Source organism: Suncus etruscus, chromosome 14 (assembly GCF_024139225.1).
Source record: "Suncus etruscus isolate mSunEtr1 chromosome 14, mSunEtr1.pri.cur, whole genome shotgun sequence".
Lineage (NCBI taxonomy): Eukaryota > Metazoa > Chordata > Mammalia > Eulipotyphla > Soricidae > Suncus > Suncus etruscus.
The window spans coordinates 88,268,946-88,294,450 of NC_064861.1; the positions used below are offsets into that span (position 1 = coordinate 88,268,946).

Sequence of the window (25,505 nt, forward strand, 5' to 3'; positions counted from 1 at the left end):
TATCTCTCCGGGCCCTGGTGCATATTACTTTACCAACTTTAAGCACCCAGTTCTATTCCAAAGTGATCATTCCCATTATCATTGGGATGACGTCCCCTTTCATCAAGATTTCTCTTTGCTTCTATAAGAACCCAAAGATGCCAACAGAACACGGCACCTTCACGCGATCGCAAGTTATCTTTTGCCTTCCTTTGCTTGCTTCTCTGTGGTGAATTTGACCTAGAAGCCTCCCTACTCCTTAGTGAACAGATTCCACCTCTTCTGAAGCTTCTTTCAAGCAGGTGCTTCCCTAGGGTGGCCGGCAGCTACTTTCCAGGGGGGTGCGGCCCGCAGGAGGCGGGACCCCTGCAGCATCTTTGGCCCTGTAGGCGGGAGCTCCGGGAGGTCCTGCTTAGGCGTTAACTGCAACGCCGAGCTGACAGTTTAGTTCCATGGGATTCTGGGAATTGTAGGCTCGAGAGCTCAGAGTGAGGAATTCTGAGAAATGTGGTCCAGGGTCTCATCAAGGACCTTGCGCTCACGAAGCGGGTAGGGGATTCTGGGAAATGTAGTCCAAGCGCTCTGACCTGTCGCTACCACTTCAGTCCCCCGCAGGATTTATTTAGGTTATGCTAAGAGTTGGCACCTTCACCCAGGTGGGAGGACCACCCCAGGTTTCTGCTGTGCTCCAGTCTTAAGCGTTGTATCCTGGCCCTTTTGTGCTTGTAGTCATGGTTGTTTTCCTGTTCAAAGAGAGGCTCCTCAGGTCAAAGATATATAGTACAGCTATTGGGGAGTTTGCCTTGCATGCATATGACATGGGTTTAATTCCTGGTACCCAACACGGTCCCCTTAGTTCAGAGTCAGGAGAAGCCCTGTGCACCGTTGGTGTGGCCCCAAACAAAAACAAAACAGAGATGCTCATCATCTGGGGGCTGCTTAACTGATGCCCTATACTGTACTCTGCCCCCGGCCCTATGGGGAACCCGTCCAGTACATAGCAAACACACTGCAGGTTCCCTACAGTGCTGAGAGAGAAGTACATCTGTACCCATGTACCTACATCAGTGTCTAGTTCAGTCCCTCAGACCTCCTGCAGGAAGGGTAGTAGTTAGGGAGGAGCAGTCCTAGAGGCTATGCCCTGGAGCACTACACCAACTTCAGTCTCCTTCAGGTCTCTCTGCCCAGGACTCTGCATCTCCTGGCAAGGAAAGAAGTCACGAGCAGGTTCAGGGTAAGTCGGGTGGCCATTGTAGCTGTGACAGTGCCACTGAGATCTCATAGGAACGTGTGGGTTTTCCTCAAGGAGGTTTCACGTGTTCAGGACTTATTCTAAAAGTTTCATTTGTTGGGGCCGGGTAGGTGGCGCTGGAGGTAAGGTGTCTGCCTTGCAAGCGCTAGCCAAGGAAGGACCACGGTTCGATCCCCTGGCGTCCCATATGGTCCCCCCAAGCCAGGGGCGATTTCTGAGCACATAGCCAGGAGTAACCCCTGAGCATCAAACGGGTGTGGCCCAAAAAACCAAAAAAAAAAAAAAAAAAAAAGTTTCATTTGTTTTCGTTTTCCTTTCAGCTTTTTTTTGTTTTTATTTTTTAGGCCACACTTGGCAAAGCTTAGGGGTTACTCCTAGCTCTTAACTCAGGAATTATTCCTGGTGGTATACAAGGGACCATTCGGTTTGCCAGGGATTGAACCTGGGTTGGCCACATGCACGGCAAATATCTATCCATTGAACTATTCTCTCCAGACCCCAGCCCTGCATTTTAAACACAAAAACAGATATTTTCAGTGTTTGCATAGTGTCAAAGGGTGGAGAGTCAGTATTTTTTTGTTTGTTTTTGTTTTTGTTTTTGGGCCACACCCGGCGTTGCTCAGGGGTTACTCCTGGCTGTCTGCTCAGAAATAGCTCCTGGCAGGCACGGGGGACCATATGGGACACCGGGATTCGAACCAACCACCTTTGGTCCTGGATCGGCTGCTTGCAAGGCAAACGCCACTGTGTTATCTCTCCGGCCCGAGAGTCAGTATTTTAACTTGGCTAACAGATTGGAGGAGGAGGAGATGGGAGGAGGAAGACTTTCATTCCTGGACCTGCTGTCCCTTTGGGTTGATTCCATGTAGGACACAGCTCCTCACCTGGGTTCCCCCTGGGAACCTAAACACGGTTGACACTGATGTAGTGATGTTTCAGAATTGTTGGTAATATTCATGAAAAATGGATGTCTTTGTGGGGTGGGGATGCAGTTCAGCCAGCCAGCCACACCAACTTTACCTGCATGAAATCTGTTTGAATTTAAAAATTTTCCCTCAAACACACACATAAAGTTCCCCACTTCCCAACACACATGTAAAGCATTGTCAGGTAAGGGTGCAACACTAAGTGTTATGGGGACTCACCTCTTAACAGGTCACTGAGCCTCTGGAAACAGTGCTTTGGTTTTCCCTGTAGTGCTTTGGATGAGACTGTGGGATTGGGGTGTGACTGATGGGACAGAGGAGGCAGGACTGGGTGGGTACCATTCATCGAGCCCCAGTGTAGTCCCCTCTCTTGCCCCCAATTACCCATTGGGTATTGTCTGTAAGTCTGAAGTTGTGATTGTTGCAGGAGGTGCTAACATTTCAGGATTTGGCTGTGGCTTTCACAGAGGAAGATCTGGGGCTACTCGAGCCTGCCCAGTGGAAGCTGTATTGGGACGTGATGCTGAAAAACTTCTGTAACCTGCTATCTGTAGCTGATTCTTTCTGTCTGGATGGGATGGGAATCTACATACAGATTTCTAAAGATGAGAATGATATACTCACTCATGATGTGGATGGTTCCTGTGGTCCTGGGAACCCAGAAATTCAAATATTGAGAAACCAAGAGTCTTGGAAGAAAACTTCCTTAACAGAGTCACAAAAAAGCCAGAATCAATACCAGCTAATTTCCATGGAAAATAAGCGATGTTGGTATAAAGAGGATGTTGATGTCATCAGTTGGATTTTACCTTACCTCCTTGATTAGGTAGTACACAAAGCTGAAAAACCTTATTATTTTGATAGTTACTGAAAAAATAGCCTAAAGATAGTAATATTGAATCAGAAAAATATTATTCATATGAGACAAAAACCTCACCAATATTGTGAGTGTTCAAAAACCTTCATTGATCTCTCCTATTTCAATGTTAATCAACAATTCCACTCAAAAGAGAAGGTTTATACATGTAGTGCATGTGGAAAAGGATTCCGTTACAGCTCAGTTCTTCATATTCATCAGAGAGTTCATGTGAGGGAAAAATATTTCAAGTGTGATGAGTATGGAGAGGAATTTGAGCAGAGTTCTTATCATCAGACTCATCAGAAAGTCCACACAGTTGAGAAACCATTCACTTGTGAGCCTTGTGGGAAAGCCTTTGGTCATAGATCAGCATTTAACTGTTCATTGTATAGTCCAAAAAGGAGAGAAACCTTATCATTGTGAGGAGTGTGGGAGGGTTTTAGTCACATATCACACCTTCAGGACCACCAGCAACTCCACACTGGGGAGAAACCATTCACATGTGACGTGTGTGGCAAGAGTTTCAGTCGGAATTCACATCTTCAGTCCCATCAGAGAGTCCATTCAAGAGAGAAACCATACACGTGTGAGAAGTGTGGAAAGGGCTTCCTTTGTAGCTCAAATCTATACATTCATCAGAGGGTTCACACAGGAGAAAACCATACAAATGTGAGGAATATGGTAAAGGCGTCAGTCGCCCATTAAGTCTTCAGGCCCATCAAGGAGTTCACACTGGGGAGAAATCCTGCACTGGTAATGTATGTGACAAAGGATTTACATTGAGTTCGAATCTACAGGCACATCAGACAGTTCATACTGGAGAGAAACTATTTAAATGCCAAGTGTGTGGGAAGAGCTTCAGGAGGAATTTTCAATATCAGGTTCATCTAATGGTTCACACAGGAGAAAAACCCTATAAATGTGAGGTCTGTGGGTCCAGAGAGATAGCACAGTGGCGTTTGCCTTGCAAGCAGCCGATCCAGGACCAAAGGTGGTTGGTTCGAATCCCGGTGTCCCATATGGTCCCCCGTGCCTGCCAGGAGCTATTTCTGAGCAGACAGCCAGGAGTAACCCCTGAGTACCGCCGAGTGTGCCCCCCCCAAAAAAAACAGGTCTGTGAGAAGGATCTGTCAGAATTCCTATCTCCAAATCCATCAAAAGACCCATGGTGTCGGGAAACCTTTTAAGTGTGAGGAGTGTGGGCAAGGCTTTAATCAGAGTTCCAGACTTCACACTCATCAACTGATCCACACTGGTGAAAAGCCATACAAATGTGAAGAATAGGGGCTGGAGAGATAGCACACAGGTAAGGCATTTGCCTTGCATGCAGAAGGACAGTGGTTCGAATCCCGGCATCCCATATGGTCCCCCAAGCCTGCCAGGAGTGATTTCTGAGCACAGAGCCAGGAGTAACCCCTGATCGATGCCGGGTGTGACCCTAAAACAAACAACAGCAAAAAAAACCCAAAACAAATAGTGAAGAATGTGGGAAGGGATTCAGTCATAGAGCAGATCTTAAAATTCACTGTAGAATTCACACAGGAGAAAAAAACCCTATCATTGTGAGGAGTGTGGAAAAGTCTTCAGGCAGGCCTCAAATATGTTGGCCCACCTCAGAGTCCACAGTGGAGAGAAGCCATTCAGATGTGACGCATGTGGGAAGGACTTCAGTCGCAGTTCACATCAAGCCCATCAGAAAGTTCGCACTGGGAAAAAAAACCATATAAATGTGAGGAATGTGGGAAAGGCTTCAAGTGGAGCTTGACATGCACCACAGAGTCCATATAGGAGGGAAGCCATGCAAGTGCGTGGAGTGTGGTAAGAACTTCAATCAGGCCTCAAGTCTTCAGCTTCATTAGAGTGTCCATACCGGAGAGAAACCATACAAATATGACATATGTAATAAAGTCTTCAGTCGATCCTCACAGATCCAGTTTCATGAGAGAGTTCAACCAGGGGAGAAACCTTACAAATGTGGAGCTCTGTGGTAAGAGCTTCAATTGGCGATCAAATCTTACAGTTCATCACAGAATTCATGCTGGCAGTAAATCTTATAAATGTGAGAGGGAAGGGATGATAATCAGTCCACAGTAGAAAAAAAAATGTTATATCATTTTTGTTTGTTTTTGGGCCACACCCGGTGCTGCTCAGGGGTTACTCCTGGCTATACGCTCACAGATTGCTCCTGGCTTGGGGGACCATTTGGGATGCCAGGGGATCAAATCTCGGGCTGTCCTAGGCTAGCACACGCCAGGCAGATGCCTTATGTCCTGTACCACCACTCTGGCCCCTCTATAAAATAATTTTTTTTTTTTTTTTGGTTTTTGGGCCACACCCTGTGACGCTCAGGGGTTACTCCTGGCTATGCGCTCAGAAGTTGCTCCTGGCTTCTTAGGGGACCATATGGGACGCCGGGGGATCGAACCGCGGTCCATCCTAGGCTAGCGCAGGCAAGGCAGGCACCTTACCTCCAGCGCCACCGCCCGGCCCCAAAATTATTGTATCTTTTTTTATTTTATTTTATTTTATTTTATTTTTTTTTTTTTTTTTGGTTTTTGGGCCACACCCGTTTGAGGCTCAGGGGTTACTCCTGGCTATGTGCTCAGAAATCGCCCCTGGCTTGGGGGGACCATATGGGACGCCGGGGGATCGAACCGCGGTCCGTTCCTTGGCTAGCGCTTGTAAGGCAGACACCTTACCTCTAGCGCCACCTTCCTGGCCTATAAAATAATTTTTTAAAAATCCTTGTGTCATATGAATTCTTGCTGTCCTCAGGTTCAAAAGAAAAACCCATCATTATTAAAATCATTGTTTCAGCAATAATCCTTATCTCCCTATCATGAGATGGCATAGGGGAAAAAAGCCCTGTAAGTGTTGTAATAAGGGTTTGACTTAGAACTTGGTTCTTTGTTACATGGTGGACTGGAGTAATAGTTCAGCAGGTAAGGCATTTATCTTACATTTGTTCAACCCATTTTGATCTCTGGCACTACATATGGTCTCCTGAGCTGGTCAGGAGTGATCCCCAATATAGCCAGGGGGTAATCCCCAAAGCATATTATTATACAGGAGAGAGGCCTTCAAAAGGAATAGTTTTGATCAGATCTTGTACAAGAATGTCAGAATAAACATACCAAAATTTATGCTCACTAGACAGGAAGTATATTTTAGTTCTTTTTTGATTTTATGCCACACCCAGCCTTGTTCAGGAATTACTCCATTAGGTCTCGGGGGTGGGGGGACCATATGGGGTGCTGGGAATCAAACCTGTGCTACATGTAAGTCAAGAGCACAATTTGCTGTACAATTGCTCCAGCCCCTAACATACTTTAGTTCTGAATCTATATAGTCTCTAACAAGTATTTTTACTTTAATATTTAATTAGCAAATGAAAAAAACTATATCTGACAACTTTGTTGAGGTCATCTCTCACTTCATTAGAAGTTATAATTTGTGTGGGGAAAAGTTATATTTTGAGCATTCACCAAAAATGCAGATGTAATAAAATTATCCAGGGGAGTAGTTAAAAATGTTAGAAAGCTATTGAAAACTGTCTTTACATTAATTTGGTATTGGCTGTTGTAAACTGATGTGCCACAGCATAGGGTGGTCAGCCCACCAGATGTATCCTCAGATTTTCCTGGTGGGCGAACTGAAATAACCCCTACGGGGTTCCTCAAAAGGCCTGCTGAGGACACCTTTTTCCCTCTTCGTGGATGGTTGAGGAATTTCCGAAGAAATTCTTGGCATTACATTTTCGGTCCTTTGGCTATCTCTCCTTTGTAAATCTCGGGCAAAAATTGTGGCCTTTATCAAATAATTTGGCTCAGAAATTCCAGGACCAAAGATTTCAAGAGAACCCCTTTCTTGGATAATATTTAGAACTTATAAGTTAAGACTGTTTTTTTATTCTCTTTTATGTTCTTGCAGCTGAAGTTTTTGGTAATCAAGGGCAATTTGAAGTTGATTGTTAAAAACTGTCCTGAGTGTTGTTACCTTTCCTTTTGCAATTAACTTTGCCTTGTTATGGTAATTATCATCCTTGACATCTGTGACTGGCTTACCACTGTAAAAACCTCTGTTTGGAAAATAAACTCTAGCACTCTTGCCAGGAGATGTGTTGACCCCACATACTCTGTGTGTGTGGTTATTACTTTTTCGACATTATCCTGTTCGGCTGCCCATGTTCCTGCTTTCTTCTCGTGAAGGGCTCCATCCCACTAGAATTGCTGAGACGTAGAACCCTGCAGCACTGCTGTTTGCCCCATGAATTTATATAATCAGGCCCTGTCGCTGTGAACTTTGCTGAGTCTGCTTGGTTTTCATCTATTCTGGTGTAGCCTGCTACCCATGATTCTGAAAAGTAAGTTTCTTCTTTCCTTCATACATTTGTGATAATTATTGTCAACAATTCACCTTTTACATTTGACTTATAACATCTGTGATGCTAATTTTTTATTATATATAAAAGATAATACATGTCTAATGTATATTATACCTATAAAAAGGACAAATATATTTGGTTTTGTGCCATAGCAGGGGGTGCTCAGGGCTTACTCCTGGCTCTGTACTCAGGATCACTACTAGCAGATGCCAGAGGCTGGCACTGTGGTATTGCTCTGGCCCTGGACAAAATTCTTATACTAATTAGGTACAGAAGTATATTTAGGGGGCTGGGCGGTGGCGCTAGAGGTAAGGTGCCTGCCTTACCTGCGCTAGCCTTAGATGGACCGCGGTTCGATCCCCTGGTGTCCCATATGGTCCCCCAAGCCAGGAGCGACTTCTGAGCGCATAGCCAGGAGTAACCCCTAAGCGTTACCGGTGTGGCCCAAAACCCAAAAAAAAAAAAAAAAAAAAAAGAAGTATATTTATGGATAAGGCTTTTGCAGTATATGCTAATGATGGTAAGAGAGAAGCTCAGGAGGACCAGTCGATGGATGGTATGAAGCTTCTCACAAAGATCCGTGGGAGTGGAGTGAGGGCAGAGGAAACAGTAGGAGCAGGAGAGTGGAACATGATCACTCGGGACAAGAACTGGGTGCAAAGCCAAAGAGATAGCATGGATGTAGGGCGTTTACCTTGCATGCAGAAGGATGGTGGTTCGAATCCCAGTGTCCCATATGGTTCCCCCTCCTCCTGAGCCTGCCAGGAGCGATTTCTGAGCTTAGAATCAGGAGGAACCCCTGAGAACTGCCAGGTGTGACCCCAAAACAAACAAACAAAAAAAAAGTCTATGGAAAAAGTAACTTACTCTAGAAGCACTCCACATAAGAATGTTTAGTAACTTAATTTAAATAAAATATATTTAAAAATTAAAAAAAAAAAAAGAAAAACGGTGGGGCAATGGGATATTTCTGAGTAAAACCTGCCTCTCAGGCATCTCACAAGGTTACTTGGCAAAACATCCCTGGAGAGGGAGAAAAGCTTCTCGGAGGCAGCACCTGGTTTTTTTTTTTTGTTGTTGTTGTTCGTTTTTTTTTGGGGGGGGGGTGACGCTCATGGTTACTCCAGGATCTGCTCTCTGAAATTCCTCCTGGCAGGCTTGGGGGATCATATGAGATGTCAGAGATTGAGCCTCCATCAGTTCTAGGTTGGCCCAATGCAAGGCGAAAGCCCTAATTTGGGTTTTATAGGATAAGTACAGGGCCGGAGTAGTGGTGCAGGGCTTAAGGCGTCTGCCTTGTGCAATAGACTAGGACGGACTGTGATTTGATCCCCGGTATCCCCATATAGTCCCCCAAGCCAGGGGCGATTTCTGAGCACAGAGTCAGGAGTAATCCCTGAGCATCAATGAGTGTGGCCCAAAACCAAATTAAGAAAAAAAAAAAAAAGGACAAGTACAAATTCTCTGGAAATAGAAAAAGGAACCAATGGGCTTCTAAAAAGAGACAGCAACAGACAAGCAGAGAAAAGTCAGTCCTAGAAGACAGAAACTAGGTTGAAGAGGACATTAAGACTCAGAAGCCCAATGGATGAGAATGGGACGTGTAGGCGTGAACACTCAGGCCCCAGCATGCCTTGCGGCTCCTGAGGAGCTTGGGCGGTGGAGGTCACAGGTCACAGGTCACACGCCCTCCCCTGGGCCGCCACATGTGTTTTGAACAGATCCTCTTGGGGGCCCAAACCACTAACTGCTTTGGCGGGAGATCAGCCAAAATTCAGGACAGAAAAGGCCGGATGGAGCCGGTTTGGGCCCACACTGGAAGTGCTGGTTTTCCAGCCATCTACTTCCGGTCGCCATGTTGCAGTCACCTGGGGCCCTGGAGCCAGAAGTTGAAAATGGCGGCAGTTAGTTAGATCCTGTCTCCCTGAGGACCAGAACACCCTCCCCCCCCCAAAAAAAAAACGTTCGACAGTTCGTTTCCTTTATAACGTAAGGAACTGCTTAGGGTGCAGCCCTCAAAGGTGCGTCCCGTCACCATGCCATTCTGGTTAGTATCTCTCCTAAGAGACACTTGTCCTTCCACACTGTCCCATGGGCAGCTCCTGTCTGGTTACTCTGTGGGCATCTTCGTCTTCTAGAAAATGACCATTGACGTGTATTTTCTTCCAGAAACTATCAGAGACACCAATGGCACCTTCTTCCTCCTTTCTCGTCTGGTCAGGAATGAGCGACCCCCTGCAGAGTTCTCTTAAATGAGCCTTTCTTCACCAGTGATGGTAAGAGACAAGGCTCAGGAGGACCAGTCGATGGATGGTATAAAGCTTGGAACAGAGGTCCATGGGAGTGTAGTGAGGGCAAAGGAGACATAGGAGCAGGAGAGTCAAACATGATCACTCGGGACAAGAACTGGGTGCAGGAGCCAGAGAGATAGCATGGATGTAGGGTGTTTGCCTTGCATGCAGAAGGACCGTGGTTCGAATCCCGGCGTCCCATATGGTCTCCCCACCCCCTGAGCCTGCCAGGAGCGATTTCTGAGCTTAGAGCCAGGAGGAACCCCTGAGCGCTGCCAGGTGTGACCCCAAAACAAACAAACAAACAAAAAAGAAGTCTATGGAAAAGTAACTTACTTTAGACTCATATTATAGCGCTTCATATAAGAATGTTTAGTAACTTAATTTAAATAAAGTATATTTAAAAAATTAAAAAAAAGAAAGAAAAACGGTGGGGCAATAGGATATTTCTGAGTAAGACCTGCCTCTCAAGCATCTCACAAGGTTACTTGGCAAAACATCCCTGGAGAGGGAGAAAAGCTTCCCGGAGGCAGCACCTAATTATGGTTTTGGGTTTTTTTTTTTTTTTTGGGGGGGGGTGACGCTCATGGTTACTCTAGGATCTGCTCTCTGAAATTCCTCCTGGCAGGCTTGGGGGATCATATGAGATGTCAAAAATCGAGCCTCCGTCAGTTCTAGGTTGGCCCAATGCAAGGCGAAAGTCCTAAGTTGGGTTTTATAGGACAAGTACAGGGCCGGAGTAGAGGTGCAGGACATAAGGCGTCTGCATTATGCAATAGACTAGGACGGACTGTGATTTGATCCCCGGTGTCCCATATAGTCCCCCAAGCCAGGGGCGATTTCTGAGCACAGAGTCAGGAGTAATCCCTGAGCATCAATGGGTGTGGCCCAAAAACCAAATTAAGAAAAAAAAAAAGGGGCCCGGAGAGATAGCACAGCGGTGTTTGCCTTGCAAGCAGCCCATCCAGGACCAAAGGTGGTTGGTTCGAATCCCGGTGTCCCATATGGTCCCCGTGCCTGCCAGGAGCTATTTCTGAGTAGACAGCCAGGAGTAACCCCTGAGCACCACCGGGTGTGGCCCAAAAACCAAAAAAAAAAAAAAAAAAAAAAGGACAAGTACAAATTCTCTGGAAATAGAAAAGGAACCAATGGGCTTCTAAAAAGAGACAGCAACAGCCAAGCAGAGAAAAGTCAGTCCTAGAAGGCAGAAACTAGGTTGAAGAGGATATTAAGACTCAGAAGCCCAATGGATGACAATGGGACGTGTAGGCCTGAAAGCTCGGCCCTAGCATGCCTTGCGTCTCCCAAGGAGCTTGGGGGCTGAGGTCAAAGGTCACAGGTCACACGCTTTCTTTGGGCTACCTCGTGTGTTTTGAACAGATCCTCTTGGGGGCCCAAACCACTAACTGCTTTGGCGGGAGATCAGCCAAAATTCAGGACAGAAAAGGCCGGATGGAGCCAGGTTGGGCCCACACCGGAATGGCTGGTTTTCCAGCCATCTACTTCCGGTCGTCATGTTGCTGTCACCTGGGACCCTGGAGCCAGAAGTTTAAAATGTGGCAGGTAGTTAGATCCTGTCTCCCTGAGGACCAGAACCCCCCCGCCCCCCCCCCCCCAAAAAAGTTCGACGGTTCATTTCCTTTATAAGGTAAGGAACTGCTTTGGGTGCAGCCCTCAAAGGTACACCCCCCCCCCCCTTCACCATGCCCTTTCTGGTTATTTCTCCTAAGAGACATTTGTCCTTCCACACTGTCTGGTCAGGAATGAGCGACCTCCTGCAGAGTTCTCTTAAATGAGCCTTTTTTTCACCAATGATGGTAAGAGAGAAGTTCAGGAGGACCAGTCGATGGATGGTATGAAGCTTCTCACAAAGATCCGTGGGAGTGGAGTGAGGGCAGAGGAGACAGTAGGAGCAGGAGAGTGGGACATGATCACTTGGGACAAGAACTGGGTGCAGGAGCCAGAGAGATAGCATGGAAATAGGGCGTTTGCCTTGCATGCAGAAGGACGGTGGTTCGAATCCCGGCGTCCCATATGGTCCCCCCCTTGAGTTTTCCAGGAACGATTTCTGAGCTTAGAGCCAGGAGGAACCCCTGAGCTCCGCCAGGTGTGACCTCAGTGTCTAAAAGGAAGAGGGAGAGTTAAGAAGAAAGAGAGAGATGAGGGAGAGGGAGAGGGAGGGAGAGAGAGAGGAGAGAGAGAGAGAGAGAGAGGAGAGAGAGAGGGAAAGAGGGAGGGAGGGGGAGAGAGAGAAAGAAAGAAAAGAAAGAAAAGAAAAGAAAGAAAAAAAAGTATCTACCATAGAGCCAAACAGGGACAGAAAGGAAACTGGGACCGTTCATGGGGGTGGGGGAGAGGTGGGAGGGAGAGAAGAGAGTGGGGAGGGAGAGAAGAGATGGGGGAAGGGGGTAGAGAGGTGAGGGAGACAGAGAAAGAGAGGGAGAGGGAGGGAAACAGGAGAGGAGAGAGAAGAGAGGGAGACAGAGAAGAGATGGAGAGAGGGAGGGAGGGAGGGAGGGAGGGAGGGAGGGAGGGAGGAAGGAAGGAAGGAAGGAAGGAAGGAATGAAGGAAAAAGGAAGGAAAAAGGAAGGAAGGAAGGAAGAAGGAAGGAAGGAAGGAAGGAAGGAAGGAAGGAAGGAAGGAAGGAAGGAAGGAAGGAAGGAAGGAAGGAAAAAAAAGTAAAGTGTTTACCATAGAGGCAGACGGGGACAGAAAGGAAACTGGGTCTGTTCGTGGTGGGAAGTGTGCACAGGTGAAGGGTGTTGGACTTTATATGATTGAAGCTCCATCATGAACAATTTTGTAACTATCTCAAAGTAATTGAAAAAAACTTTTTTTGGGGGGGGGGCCACACCTGGTGACACTCAGGGTGTTACACTTGGCTATGCACAGAGAAATCGCTCCTGGCTTTGAGGACCATATGGGACACTGGGGGGTCGGACCGTGGTTCGTCCTAGGGTAGTACGTGCAAGGCAAATACCCAACTGCTTGTGCCACTGCTTTGCCCCTGAAAAAATTATTAATTAAAAAATTGAGGGCCCGGAGAGATACCACAGTGGTGTTTGCCTTGCAAGCAGCCGATCCAGGACCAAAGGTGGTTGGTTTGAATCCCGGTGTCCCATATGGTCCCCCGTGCCTGCCAGGAGCTATTTCTGAGAAAATAGCCAGGAGTAACCCCTGAGCACTGCCTGGTGTGGCCCAAAAACCAAAAACCAAAAAAAAAAAAAAAAAATTGAGCGGGTTGCAACTGAGGTCCGGAGACCCATCAGGCAACATTCTTGTCTTGCCTTTATGTTGTGTGTCTGGGGTCGTGGTCCAATCCTGCCACACTAGAATCCAGTAGGCTTTGTGTTTACTTCCAGGAGAGAGTTTGAAGGTGGTTAATGCAAGTGGGTAGATTTCCCAGCTGCACCAATAATTTCCTAATGTCCTCTCAAGACTTTGATGAGGGGGAGGCATCAGGCCAGAGAAGTGGAAAGAGCTTCCCAGGGCTGCAGCTTCTCAGAGCTGGAAGAGGCTACCAAACTGAATCCCTGCTCACAGCTTGGTTCCCGACCTTGGACTTTTGACCTCCAGAAATGTAAGAGAACAAATTATGGTATTCTGAGCTCTGTGGGTACTGTGTTTTAGAGCAGCCAGTGGAAATGACAATACTCTGGAACCTTCACCAATTTGGAAAGTTTTCTATTTCTCTCATTCTCCACCCCATGGGCACTGGTCTCCTGAGTCAGGGAAGGACAGTGTGGAGTTTGGCGTTAGGTTGGGTGGGTATAGGGTCAGTCCTGGCCCATTGGTTAGTTTCACTTTTATTTTGTCTCTGAACCCCAGTTTGCATTTATTGAGACTCTGGGTGTGAATTTTCTTTTTTTTTTTTTGGTTTTTGGGCCACACCCGGCTGTGCTCAGGGGTTCTCCTGGCTGTCTGCTCAGAAATAGCTCCTGGCAGGCACGGGGGACCATATGTGACACCGGGATTCGAACCAACCACCTTAGGTCCTGGATCGGCTGCTTGCAAGGCAAACGCCGCTGTGCTATCTCTCTGGGCCCTGGGTGTGAATTTTCAACGTGTTGGGGTACACAGACTGAGGTGGACTCATAGTGGGTTTACTAGAGTTTTGTTAAGCAAAACTGACTATCAATGTTTTTTTTCAAATTGTTGGTCTTTTTTGTGGTGGTGGGGGGCAGCCACATCCAGCAGTGCTCAGAGCTTACTCTTAGATCACTTTTTGGCAGGGTTGAGGGATCCTGTGAGGTGGGAATAGAATGCAGGTTTGCTTCATGTAAGACACCAACCACATCCTACCCACTGTACTGTTTCTCTGGCACCACATTGTTTTCGTTAGTATTTTTGGTTTTGAGCCACATCTGGTGATGCTCAGGTTTTGCTTCCTGGTTCTAAGTTCTGTAATTATACTTGTCAGTGCTTGAGGAACTACATGGGATGCTGGGGATCGAATCTGTTGGTCATGTTCAGGGCAAGCTCCCTCCTTGCTGTACTATCACTCCAAATCCAGTTACTGTTTTATGTTGCTGCTGTTGTTGTTTTTTCAAAAACAAAGTTTATTAGTGCAAGGGGATATATGGTGTCAGATGTATTTACCTTTCTCCTGCCACTTTCTCAGGTGGATCATGCAGTTTTTGTTCTCTGTGGATGCTAATAAGCTGTTTATTTTTCATTAGTCACCTTTGCTTCAAACAGAAGGATTCTAACCTGTGTGTGTACACTCTGGTGTTTGATGATTGAAGCCTCGCCCAACTCGCTGCAAAAATGGAGCTTCTCCTGTGTGTATCCTCTGGTGTGTGCTGAGACTTGACATCTGACTGAAGCCTCGCCCACACTCCCACAAAACATGGAGTTTCTCCCTGTGTATGATGAAATGTGACCTTTGCCTGAAGTTGCGCCCACTCTTCCTGCAAACATGGGGCTTCTCCCCCGTGTGTATCCTCCAGTGTCTGATAAGACGTGACCTCAGAGTGAAGCCTCGCCCTCACTCCTTGCAAACATGGGGCTTCTCTCCTGTGTATGTCCTCTGGTGTGCATTGAGACTTGACCTCCAACTGAAACCTCGCCCACACTCTCTGGAAACATGGGATTTCTCCTCTGTGTGTGTATTCTGGGTTGTCATAAAATTTGATCAAACAGTGAAGTCTTGCCCAGGACTTACATACTTATCCCTTAAAATTCTTAGCATTCCTGTGGCTGAAGAGATAGCACAGCAGTAGGGCATTTGCCTTACAAGTGGCCGACACAGGACCAAAGGTGGTTCGAATACAGGCATCCCATATGGTCCCCGTGCCAGCCAGGAGCGATTTATGAGCAGATAGCCAGGAGTAACCCCTGAGCGTCGCCAGGTATGGCCCCCAAAAACAAAACAAAATTCTTAGCATTCCAATCCCTGCAACTACTCTACACCTGTGTCCTTTGGATTTTCTTTTTGCCCTGTGTTAGTTTTTTTCTCCATTGTTATCTCATGCTTATCAGAGCTTTCTCTATTTGAAATAGTCTAGAAAGGGCTGTTGGAATTCTTTTATGCCTTATATTCTTAGTCAAAGTTATGGAACTTACCTTGTCCTTTTGATTCTCGAGAGTGTTGTTCTGTGGCTTGTCAAATTTCTCATATGGATGAGAATGTTGCTGCCATTGGTTCTGATCGTGTGGATAAAAATTCTCTGACTGACGGTGCTTTCTTGCAGATGTTCCTGAAAGGATCTCAGAAGGATGACTAAGCTTCATATGGAGAAAGTTCTGAATGGAGAAAGCCAGGGAACAGAAGGGACGTGAATGGATTTCTGGCTTTGGTTCTTTTTTTTTTTTTTTTTTTTTTTTTTTTTTTTTTTGGTTTTTGGGCCACACCCGGTAACGCTCAGGGGTTACTCCTGGCTATGCACTCAGAAGTCGCTCCTTGCTTGGGGGACCATATGGGACGCCGGGGGATCGAACCTCGGTCCGTCTCCTAGGCTAGTGCAGGTAAGGCAGGCACCTTACCTCCAGCGCCACCGCCCGGCCCCTGGCTTTGGTTCTTGATTTGTGAATTTACTCTTCCACTTGCTGTCCACTTTATGCCCAGATTTGTCTCCATACCAGACAAACAGTTCACAGCAGGTTCAGTAAGAGATCTGCCTGTGATATAGAAAGGCGAAGAAGTTCTGGTCTTCATCCTTTGTGACACTCTTCACATACCTCATCTAACTTTCCAAAGATTCGTCTGTTCTGTCCACATACTCTTAGTGATTTCTCCCTTTGTCGATCAGCTGGGAGTCCACGCTGTTGGCTGCCTCTTCATTGTCTGTGATCTGGCCCTTCATACGAGCCAAAGTACAGACCCACTGGCAAGTCGGAAGCCTCATTCCATACTCCCAAGTCCAGCCTCAGAGATGCCTGAGGGTGCTCAAACCATGTGGCAGAGTGAAAGATGAGTGGTTACAAGGGCCCTTAGCTACTGCTCTGTCCTTTATAAATATAGGAGGTCCATGAATAGAGCAGTTGTTGAAGAATTTTTGACAGTTTTCACAATCTGCACATTTTACAATGTGCAAGCACACTTCTTGGTAGCCTCCCCAGGGCTCCACCTTCCAACCAGGAGGTCAGCAAGGCTTCACCCTGCAAGGCCCTACTGCCTGGAAGTGCTCGTATGTCTTCAGCATCACTTCTCTATAGATTTTTCTCTGACAGACGTCCAGCCATGGCCACTCTTTCGGGGAGAAGCTCATGGGCACATCGTGGAAGGTCACCATGTTCTGGGGACAGGACGTCACACGGTGAGGCCTCATCTTTTCCAGCTCCAGCTTGGATCATTCCAGAAGAGCAGCAGCAAGGCCCTTTGCAGAAATTCCAAATATCCCATATCTCAGGGAAAAATGACTGGCGATTCTTGGTTCTTCTGTGACTGAGCTATCTGCTTCTTAGGTGTGGAAGTCTTGCGTGTGGAAGTTCCAGTGTGGGTATCCTTTCCCCCAACTTCTTATTTATCTCACCTGAATGATCAGAACTGCCAACACATTGAATGGGTGGGTAGAGGAGTCTGCATGGGGGGTGAGAGAGGGGATAAGAAAGAGAGTTAGGGGCCCGGAGAGATAGCGCAGCGGCATTTGCCTTGCAAGCAGCTGATCCAGGACCAAAGGTGGTTGGTTCAAATCCCGGTGTCCCATATGGTCCCCCGTGCCTGCCAGGAGCTATTTCTGAGCAGACAGCCAGGAGTAACCCCTGAGCAATGCCAGGTGTGGCCCAAAAACAAAACAAAACAAACAAACAAACAAAAAGGCGAATTGCAGAAGCGAGAATTGGCAGAAATGAGAACCAACAGCGAGATTCAACAGAGAGATTCAGTACCCGCAATTCAGCAACAGATTCAGCAGCAGTAGCATCTGCAAAGGAGTTAGTCAGCCTGAAAAAAAGCAGCTGAAAGGGAGACAGAGGCTGAGAGAGCCAGAAGGAGCAGAGAAGTAGCTGCTAGGAAAAGGCTTAGTATAGAGCCCATGTGAGGAGGTATACATGGTGGTAGGGACTGTGAAATAAAGCTGCTGACTCTTGGAACTTTATCTGACTGCTTTGTGAATCTCTCTGCCATCACCCTGCAATCTTCAGACCTGCCAGGCTGTAGGGGCTGCAGGAGCTGGGTCAAGCCCAGAAAGGTCTCACCATCCCCACACCAGCTCTAGAACTCTTAATATACTAAAACAACATTCCAGAACCTGTTTTTTATCCCCTTAATCTTGTGTGTGTGTGTGTGTGTGTGTGTGTATGTGTGTGTGTGTGTGTGTGTGTGTGTGTGTGAGAGAGAGAGAGAGAGAGAGATAGAGAGAAGAGAGAGAGAAGAGAGAGGAGGAGGAAAGAGACAGGAGATAAAAGGAGACAGAGGAGATAGAGGGAGACAGAAACAAAGATAAACAGAGAGGGAGTCAGGAAACACAAACAGGACAAGGAGGGAGACAGAGATAAATAATAGAGACAGGAAGAGAGAATAACCCAGGTGAAAGAGAGCGAAAACGTATTGATGATTTTTAAAAGAAAATGAGTAGGGCTGGGGATGTGGCTCAATGGTGAAGTGCTTGAGATCTGAGTTCAATCCCCAGCAATGCCAATTAAATTATTAAACAAATAGGGCTGCCAGTTCCAATTCCATTCCACACCCACATTTCCTCAGCAGACCAATCTGGGACTGAGCAGAGAACTGATGAGATGCAGTGGACCTCAAACTTTTAAAACAGGGCCAGTTCACTGTCCCTCAGACCATTGGAGGGCCAGATTATAGTCAAAATAAATTCCTGTGCACACTGCATATATCTTATTTTGAAGTGGAGAAACAAAATGGGAACAAATACAATAAGTGGCCTGTGGGCTGTAGTTTGAGGACCACAGTTAGAGGATTGTTGTTGGGGGACGAATTGGCCAAGGAAACCCAGGGCTGACAGGGTTCAGCTCCAACAAAAATGGTGAAATGGATGTGTGATGCAGTGAGGGACTGGAACCAGTCAGCACTGCCGATTGGGAAGTTGCTAAGAAAGCTGGTGTCTGCATTTGGCCATCATGTTCTTGCAACGCCCCCAAAAGCCAAAAGCTGACAGAGGCCGGAAGCTAAAATGCTGCAATTTACAAGGGCCCTGGGACTGGAGAGACACAGTACAGGGCTAAGGCACTTTTTTTTTGTTTTTTTTTTTTTTTTTTTTTTGTTTTTGGGCCACACCCGGCGGTGCTCAGGGGTTACTCCTGGCTTTCTGCTCAGAAATAGCTCCTGGCAGGCATGGGGGACCATGTGGGACACCGGGATTCGAACCAACCACCTTAGGTCCTGGATCAGTTACTTGCAAGGCAAACACCACTGTGCTATCTCTCCGACCCCTAAGGCTCTTTCCTTGCCTGCAGTTGAGGCCCTGTTTAAAGGTGCCTGGCATTTTGGTGTCTGGCACTAACGTTGGCAAACGTGTGCCACAGAGGAGTGGCTTTGGGAAATGAAGCCATGCCTAACTCCCACCTTGGGCAGATTAGAGCAATTTCCTCAGACTCCCTAATCCTCTTGCTCCTTCCGCGGGAGAAGTCACTTAGGCCTTTAAAATACTCAGGCCTGATAGCCCCAGCATCTGTGTCTTCCCCTATGTCCTCCCCATTTCTCAGCGGGGTGCAGCTGGCTTGGTACTCAGAGGAGCAGATTAGATGGCTTGATTCTGCCCGGTGCTGCTGGCTTTCATCGCCCACTTCCAAATGGGAGCAGTGGATGGAATTCAGCCCACAATCTGCCCTTTCACACCAACCCCACCCCCAAGTCTGGGCTGCAAGTCAGAAAGGATCTCCTTTTCTGATTGTAATCATGTTACTCAGTCATGGAACTCAGTATTTCTCCACTGTCTCCACCATGGCCTCCTCCTGACTTTGTTTTCTTCCCAGGCACCCCCATCTCCACCGCCCAGACCTACTGATTGGCTTTCATGATCCCCACTGATATGATTTTCATCTTGGGAACCCACAGGGGATCCCTACAGAGAAATGCTGATCTAGGTAATTCTCTCTCTCATTTGGGGGCCACACCTGTATATACTCAGAGCTTTCTCATGACTCTGGCCTTAGGGATTACTCCTGGTGGATTCTGGGACCATATAGGGTGCTACTATATGGTGGGTGTACTGATTTTAAGGTTATTGTCCTCTCCACTGTATTATCTTTCTGGCTCTGCTCTAATTTTAGATATTCTGCTTTTTGTAATTCTAGATATTTCAGATTTTCTCTTTCTCCAGGTCTGCTTGATAAAAATGTAGGGTTTGGTGGGGGTTGTTGCTTTTTAGCATATGGGGGAGTGTTGCTTATTTGATTCCATTTGTGGTTTGGGCTCTCATGGTTTTATCAAATAATCGAGCAAAAATAGATGTTTTTCAGGGGTTGGAGCAGTAGCACAGCGGTAGGGCATTTGCTTTGCACACATCCGATCCAGGACAGATGGTGGTTCGAATCTTGGCATCCCATATGGTCCCCTGAGTCTGCCAGGGGTGACTTCTGAACGCAGAGCCAGGTCACACCATGGGATGTGATCCAAAAATAACAACAAAAGATGTTTTTCAGGAAGAAATTCCTCCATGAGTCCCCCAGGTTCCAATCCTGGTTTTTTTTTTTTTTTTTTTTTTTTTTAAGGTAATTGGTATGGCTGCATGAAAATCCCGTTTGTTGCAAACACTTTTTTTTGTTGGTTTTAGGGCTACACCTGCCTATGGCCCTGGCTAGCTGCTGCATCGGGGTTCAGAAATTAACTTCTGGTGTGCTAGCTCTGATGCTTGCAAGGCCTCCCCGCTTTGTTATGGCTCGGCCCCCCGAAGTGAACACATTCCTTTCTATTTGTCCTTGACCATTGTGTTAACATGCCAAAGTAATCAGCACCTTTGTTGGCTTGGATGGATGTTGCGGGGTGGGCACTGGGGTTGCAGGAGCAGATGCCGTTTGAAATGCAAAAATGTTCCTAGTAGCTGCATCCACTCACCTGTCAACCACAGAGCCCCAGTGTTTTGAAAACACTGGTTGTCTGTTTTTTATTTTTTTTCTGGAGGGTGGGGCACACCTGGCAGTGTTCAGGGTTTACTCCTGACTCTGCACTCAGTGATCATTTCTCCCAGGTTTAGGGATCAGAGAGGATGCTGGGATCAAACCCATGTTGGCTCTGTGCAAGGCAAGTACCCTCCCCTCTGTAATATCACACTTGTCCTTTTTGTCTTTTGGTGTTTTCTGAGCCATGCCAGTGTGTGACTAGACTAGCTCTGTTTGGCTGCATGCAAGGCAAGTGCACTACTCACTATTCTATTATTTCTCCAGCCCTGCAGATCTTTGGTTTTCAGAATGATTGTGGCTTTTTGGGGTGTTTTATGATTCCACACAAATTTTATCAGTGATTGTATTACATCCTTGAAAACTATCATTGGGATTTTGAGGGGTGGTGCACATCTGACAGTGCTCCGGGCTTACTCCTGACCCTGTGCTTAGGGATCACGCCTACCAAGGCTTGGGGATCAAATCTGTGTTGGCCTCATGGAAAGCAAGAGCCTTACATGTTGTACACTGTCCAGCCTGTTACTGGTATTCTCATGAGAAAATCATCCTTTATAATAATTTGAGTAGGATGACATGTGATGGCAGAACATTGTTGAATAAGTATTTTCTTAATGGCTTCAACTGTCAGAGGCGAATGTAATAGAAAATTTATTTGGCATTTCTGAGTGCATAGCCAGGAGTAACCCGTGAGTGTCACCGGGTGTGGCCTAAATGCAAACGAAAAGAAAAGAAAATTTATTTGGCATAAAACTTAAATTTAGGGGCCGGAGAAATAGCACAGCAGTAGGGCATTTGCCTTGCATGCAGCAGATCCAGGACTGAGGGTAGTTGGAATTCCAGCATCCCATATGGTCCCCCTTGCCTGCCAGGAGTGATTTCTGAGTACAGAGCCAGGAGTAACTCCTGAACGCCTCTAGTGTGACCCAAAAACCAAAAATCACAAAAACTTATAGTTACCAGCCCATATAGTAATTAAAAGAGTGGGTTGTCACTGGCCCTGCAGGAAATATTTCAGGAAAGGACTGGAGATATAACACAGCAGGCGAGGCTCCTGACTTGTACAGGACTGACCGGAATATAATCCCCAGCAGCTCACAGGTTCCCTGATCACCACCAATTGTGATTCCTGAGAGCAGAGCCAGTAATAACCCCTGAGCATCGTCAACTGTGGCCCCAAAACAATAACTGCCACCACCACCACCAAAAATAAAGTTCTTAAGGAATTCTATAAAAGGAAAAGCAATCCCATTTGAAGTAGCAAAATATCCAGAAAACAAAATGTTTTATTTCTGGAGAATCATCATGGGGTGTCTTTTCAAGCTTCAGCCTCCCCTCCAAACTGTTAAACCTAGATCACTTTAGATTCCAGACACTGTATTTCCTGCTCTAAAATGTACTTGTGAGCTGGAGACTCAGAGGGCTAGATCACAGGCCTGGCCTGCAGGTTTGAGTTTTCATCACCAGCAATACCTGGTCCCAAGCTTTGAACATTGCCAGGTATGGCCCCTAAGCTAAAAATAAAATTAATGAAAATACAATTTTTATTTGCTTCTTTGAAGACAGGCCTTATTTCCTTGCTGAAATTTCCGTTTTGCTGCTTCACATTCTATCACTGCAGGTCGTTCTAAAATTTGTTCATGTAACTGCAACATATGGCTCAAATTAGGATGGTCAGTGTTGATTTTCTTTTGTGCATTGGTCACGCTATCTTAGTGTTCTTTTGTTGAATAAATTAGATTGTAACACTGATATTTTTAATAGACCACTGAGTCTCTGATTTTCATTTGGCTCTTTGTAAAAATGTAGCTTTTGGGGGCCAGAGTGGTGGCACAGAGCAGTAAGGTGTCTGTCTGCCTTGCTGGCTCTATCCTAGGGACAGACTGTGGTTTGATCCCCCAGCGTCCTATATGGTCCCCCAAGCCAGGAGCGATTTCTGAGCACATAGCCAGGAGTAACAGGCTGTAACAGGTGAGTGTCACAGGGTGTCCCCCTCAAATGTAGTTTTGGTTCTTAACTTGGTTGAACTCACATCACATAGTTTATCTGTGGGCAGCATCTCAGATTCTGCCATTTGTGAATCTTCCCTTAAAAGCATTTCCTCTACTCCAGCCTGTGTGCCTGGGACTTAGGAGTCATTAAAACATTTGGTCATTGCTTTGGCCATATCCTTTTTTTTTTTTTTTTGGTTTTGGGGTCACACCCGGCAGTGCTCAGGGGTTACTCCTGGCATTATGGTCAGAAATCATCCCTGGCAAGCAGGGGGGACCATATGGGATATGCTGGGATTCGAACCACCGTCCTGCATGAAAGGCAAATGCCTTACCTCCATACCATCTCTCCGGTCCCTGCTTTGGCCATATCTTGTTCATTTTATTTTTATTTTGCTTTGGGGCCACACCCGGCAGCATTCAAGGGTTACTCCTGGCTCTCCACTCAGAAATCGCTTCTGGCAGGCTCCAGGGACCCTATGAGATGCTGGGAATCGAACCCAGGTCTGTCCTAAGTCAGCTGTGTGGAAGACAAACAGCCTAACACTATCCTATCTCTCCAGCCCCATCTTGTTTGTTCTTTTAACCCCCCCTTTATTTCCATTCTTTATTTGCTCATCACTCACGAGTCACATGACCCCTCCACAAAACTAGCCTCTTAGGAGTGATCCTACAGCAGTTAGGACACTTAATTTCATGGCTGACCTTAGTTTGATCCTTTGCATCCCATATGGTTCTCTGAGCACTGCCAGGAGCAATTCCTGACCACACAGCCAGGAGTCACCCCTGACACTGCTGGGTATCCCCCCCCCCCCCCCCACACACAGAGGCAGAAGTGGCCTATTTCCTTACACACACACACACACACACACACACACACACACACACACACACACACACACGCAGAAGTGGCCTATTCCCTTCCAAGGCTAGGCTGGGCAGAGGCAATTCTGCTAGGTTTCCTTTTTGGGGAAAAAGATATGGACATTGCTCAAAAAACTAGAAGTTGAGCATCCTTATAACCTAGCAATATTATCCTTGAAAATATACCGTAGGACAGCAATGGTTAATCTTTTTGAGTCCGAGTGCCTAAACTGCCACACAAAACCAAAGAATTTCCTCAAAGTGCCAGCACGTCCTCCCAATGGCCAGTCTGGCCCTGTTGCCAAGTGAGCTGCAAAGCAGACACCGGCACACTTGTCTCCCGCTGCACCGCATATCTTAACTGCGGACCTTCCCACGTGCCAGCAGCAAGGCCTTCACTTGTCACAGCTGGCACGTGTGTCATAGGTTCGCCATCGCTGCCTAGGGGCTCAAAACTACAATGCTGGAAAGGCCTCTGAATACCTTTTATTTATAACAGCACTATCCACAATCGCCAGAATCTGGAAACAACCCAAATGCTGGGAACAGATGAAAGGATGAAGAAACAGTGGAATATTATGCAACCATGAGGAAAATGAAGTCATGACATTTGCTTATATGAGGATATAAATGAAGAGTATCATGTGGAGTGAAATGAATCAGAGGGAGGATAGATATCGAATGATTACATTCATCTATGGGATATTAAAAAAAGAGTATAAGACAATAGACGTGAGAGCCAGGAAGACTGGTCCATGGTATGAAGCTTGGCTCTAGGAGGGAGGGAGTGCGTTTAGGGCAGAGAAAGGATCACTGTGACAGTGATGGTGGGAAATGAGAGAACCAGGCTATATGTATGTGTATTTCCACACAGGTTTGTGTGACTAAATGTTTACCCACTGCACAGTCAATAAATCGAATCACTCTTCTCACTGGATTCAGTAGTGTCCTGCTGAGCAGATGTGCAGGAGATTAGCCACCAGAGGAATGAGTGAAAGCTGTGCTGTTCCCAGTTGACAGTGTGTCAACAACTGTCCTTCCTTTTCTCGGTATACATGGGGTTCGAGCCCAGGCAGGCATGGCAGGTAAGACTTACCCAGCATTTTACCATTTGCTCCTTTTGCTACTTAAGGAAATTGAGGCGGCCAGTATTGCTTCAACATGGTTCAGTGTGAGAGTCTGCTAATCTTAGTGCCGACAGGCCTGCCATGCCGGGGTTCAGGACACCCCTGTGGTATGAGGGCCTCCAGAGGACCCTTCCATGTTGGGAACTGAAGCAGGATTGGATGCATGCATCCAGATGCCTTAACTCCTGCCCTCCAGAGTTATTTTGGTACCAACAAGCTCTTCTCTCAAAACAAATGTGATTCACCCCTGCTGAGAGGTTCTATTACACTCAGTGTGTAAATGGTTTGTCCAGGGCACTATCTTTTATGACCTTCCAACCAACCTGATTTAGTCCTCTCCACAGTTTGGGGGATCTGGAGGTGTAATGTGAAAACACTTGAAACTTCCCCAAGTTATTGCTGAGTAAAGAGGAATACTCAGACCACCTAACTCATGTCGAATGAGAAGAAATGAGAGCAAGTAATAGTTCAGGTTTCACTAAAAATCTTTTCGGTCACTGGTAACTACTTTGAACCCACTCAGAGTCATAGTAAAATCCCACCATAATGAACGAGGGTGCAACACTTTCAGTCATAGAAATAAATGACAGTGCTTTATTATAGAGGAATTAAAAATCTCACTTTTCAGTCTATAAAATACAAATAGGGACCAGAGTGATAGAACAGTGGTAGGAAGCTTGCCTTGTACAAGGCTAACCCAGATTTAATCCTTGACAAAAACATATGATCCCCCAAGTTCCCAGGAGTAATTCCTGAGCACTGACGAGCATGGCACCAAAAAAAGAAAAAGAAAGCCAAAACCCTACAAAGGCTAAATTATTTCCTGTGGAACTTTCAGCTACTTTTCATAAAACCTGGATGCAGGGGAGCCAGTCACATGTCCAGATGGGACATGGTATGGATGGCAAGACCACATAATCTTCCCAGGTTCCTGGAATAACTATTAAGGCTACTTGCAGGAGTACCCCAAGTATCAATGTGAATGGAGGATAGGAACTGAGTTTGCCATCTCAGTACTGTTTCTGTATGAGATGTCTCTCTCCAGCCCTACATGGTAGATAATAGTGTGGGGGCCCCTCTCAACATAAACACTACATGGGACATGTGATACTGGCTGTGGGTCGTATTTGATTCAAGTTCTGCCTGCAGGCACCACTTCTAAGGCCTCTCTTCTAGGTATGGGCTGAAGGGTTTCAAGACTCAATAACTGGTACACCTGGAGAATATGAGATATTTAAGCAGAGGGGACACACCTGGTGATGCTCTGGGACCACTAGCCTTGCAGTGCTCAAGGGACCGTATGTGGT

General features: G+C 46.5%; 1 long non-coding RNA gene and 1 pseudogene across 1 annotated transcript; both read left to right on the plus strand.

Moving 5' to 3' along the window:
• Positions 1 to 86: 86 nt before the first annotated feature.
• Positions 87 to 9,313, plus strand: LOC126028562 (zinc finger protein 226-like; annotated as a pseudogene).
• A 135-nt stretch (positions 9,314 to 9,448) lies between these two features.
• LOC126028293 (uncharacterized) lies at positions 9,449 to 14,838 on the plus strand. The gene is made up of 2 exons (XR_007502415.1): positions 9,449 to 9,676; positions 14,372 to 14,838. It is a non-coding gene; the product is annotated as an uncharacterized LOC126028293 (long non-coding RNA).
• The last annotated feature ends 10,667 nt before the right edge of the window (positions 14,839 to 25,505 follow it).